This window comes from Schistocerca gregaria, unplaced genomic scaffold, assembly GCF_023897955.1.
Source record: "Schistocerca gregaria isolate iqSchGreg1 unplaced genomic scaffold, iqSchGreg1.2 ptg000001l___fragment_3, whole genome shotgun sequence".
NCBI lineage: Eukaryota > Metazoa > Arthropoda > Insecta > Orthoptera > Acrididae > Schistocerca > Schistocerca gregaria.
The window spans coordinates 8,228,858-8,231,496 of record NW_026061699.1 but is presented as its reverse complement, the minus strand read 5'-3'; the positions used below and the strand labels follow the sequence as shown (position 1 = coordinate 8,231,496).

At 46.6% G+C, this 2,639-nt stretch overlaps 2 non-coding genes across 2 annotated transcripts; both read left to right on the top strand.

Moving 5' to 3' along the window:
* The first annotated feature begins 336 nt into the window (after positions 1 to 336).
* Trnai-aau (transfer RNA isoleucine (anticodon AAU)) lies at positions 337 to 408 on the top strand. Its single transcript has one exon. It is a non-coding gene; the product is annotated as a tRNA-Ile (tRNA).
* Positions 409 to 1,883: 1,475 nt separating this feature from the next.
* Positions 1,884 to 1,955, top strand: Trnai-aau (transfer RNA isoleucine (anticodon AAU)). Its single transcript has one exon. It is a non-coding gene; the product is annotated as a tRNA-Ile (tRNA).
* Positions 1,956 to 2,639: the final 684 nt, after the last annotated feature.

The window sequence follows — 2,639 nt, the reverse complement described above, 5'->3', positions numbered from 1 at the left end:
ACGGAATTTTGTTCCGCTGCAAGTGTAAATTACCGTTTTTCTGATTAACGAGATTTAATGGAAATAGCAACTTTAAACTTTGCCTACGTCTCTGTCAGTCGCAAGGAAGCTGTATTTGAAGGTGAAGGTGATTTTGTAGACATGTGTGAAAGACATGTTCTGAAATGCAAGTGTTGTTGTTTGGAGAGCACATCGGTTACGTGTCAGATGTGTAGCCAAGCAGTAATTTGTCGCCATAGCTGCAAATATTAGCCGGTAATATGAAGTGTTGTCAGCTAAAGTCTGATGATGCAGACGACCGTAAGGACGAAGTACCCAAGAGTACCGCTAGGCCGCGCCTCTTTAGCTCAGTGGTAGAGCACTGGTCTAATAAACCAGAGGTCGTAAGTTCCATCCTCACAGGAGAAAGATGAATTTTGGAAATCAGTTGCGCGTCGTGGCCGTATAGCAAACAGTACCTGTGATGACGAACAATTAGCGACAGGCGTTTTTTTAAGAATCACTCTCAGATGCGATTAAGGCGAATGGCGCAGATAAAGCATTTGCCAAAGCGGTACAGCATAAGGTGGGACGAGGCAGTCTGAATTACATTTTATAGATGTATTTCTCACATATCTCAGAGCCTCTCGCGATATTCGTCGTCGTCGTCGTCGTCGTCGTCGTCGTCGTCGTCGTCGTCGCCGCCGCCGCCACCGCCGCCGCTTCTGCAGAAGTAGCAAATGGCAATCGTAGCAAATGCGGCGAGGGTCGCCCTGCCTTCGATTCCGAATGCACAAAGTGTGTGGTCTTGTTTCTCAGTCTATATTTGGTCGGTCTCGTCAGAGGTTGAATGTAACGAATGGGTGGGAAAGAGCAAGGGGCAGCGGCTGTGTAGAACGAAAACACAAATCCTCAGGGGTGTGAGCGTTTCGAGATGAGTCGTATACATGTAAATGTTGGTCGTCAGTGACCGTGTGGCCTAATGGATAAGGCGTCGGACTTCGGATCTCTAAGATTACAGGTTCGAATGCTGTCACGCTTGTGTTTTTCCAGTTCTGAAAAAAAAACCTAACGTTTTAATGTAGCAATTGAGCAGTACGAAACCGTCTGAATGTTGCTGTTGACCATTTTTTGCTTGGAGATGCTCTTGAGCTTGAAACACACACAACAAGACCGGTGTTAACTAGCGAAATTGTCGGCAGAGTGCCGACACAGCGAGTTTTGACTATCACTTGCACATCTAAAACAACGTCGGAAAGTAACTCGTTCGGCTTTTGAGTCACATAAAGTATGTGCGTTAATTTTGACGCCACTAGCTCTGCATGTTGTCATGCAATTTCTTTACCTCTCAGAAATGATTATGACATAAAAGTGAAGTACGTGACGAGTGTGACGTTAGGAAAACATTAGGCATCATGGAGAGATTCTGTATGGGACCACCCAACCCAAACGAGTACTGTGTGACGTGCTACCCGGCAGGTATTCACCGAGGTAGCCGGCTAGCTCAGTCGGTAGAGCGTCAGACTCTTAATCCCAGGGTCGTGGGTTCGAGCCAGACGCTGGGCGGAACGGAATTTTGTTCCGCTGCAAGTGTAAATTACCGTTTTTCTGATTAACGAGATTTAATGGAAATAGCAACTTTAAACTTTGCCTACGTCTCTGCCAGTCGCAAGGAAGCTGTATTTGAAGGTGAAGGTGATTTTGTAGACATGTGTGAAAGACATGTTCTGAAATGCAAGTGTTGTTGTTTGGAGAGCACATCGGTTACGTGTCAGATGTGTAGCCAAGCAGTAATTTGTCGCCATAGCTGCAAATATTAGCCGGTAATATGAAGTGTTGTCAGCTAAAGTCTGATGATGCAGACGACCGTAAGGACGAAGTACCCAAGAGTACCGCTAGGCCGCGCCTCTTTAGCTCAGTGGTAGAGCACTGGTCTAATAAACCAGAGGTCGTAAGTTCCATCCTCACAGGAGAAAGATGAATTTTGGAAATCAGTTGCGCGTCGTGGCCGTATAGCAAACAGTACCTGTGATGACGAACAATTAGCGACAGGCGTTTTTTTAAGAATCACTCTCAGATGCGATTAAGGCGAATGGCGCAGATAAAGCATTTGCCAAAGCGGTACAGCATAAGGTGGGACGAGGCAGTCTGAATTACATTTTATAGATGTATTTCTCACATATCTCAGAGCCTCTCGCGATATTCGTCGTCGTCGTCGTCGTCGTCGTCGTCGTCGTCGCCGCCGCCGCCGCCGCTTCTGCAGAAGTAGCAAATGGAAATCGTAGCAAATGCGGCGAGGGTCGCCCTGCCTTCGATTCCGAATGCACAAAGTGTGTGGTCTTGTTTCTCAGTCTATATTTGGTCGGTCTCGTCAGAGGTTGAATGTAACGAATGGGTGGGAAAGAGCAAGGGGCAGCGGCTGTGTAGAACGAAAACACAAATCCTCAGGGGTGTGAGCGTTTCGAGATGAGTCGTATACATGTAAATGTTGGTCGTCAGTGACCGTGTGGCCTAATGGATAAGGCGTCGGACTTCGGATCTGAAGATTACAGGTTCGAATGCTGTCACGCTTGTGTTTTTCCAGTTCTGAAAAAAAAACCTAACGTTTTAATGTAGCAATTGAGCAGTACGAAACCGTCTGAATGTTGCTGTTGACCATT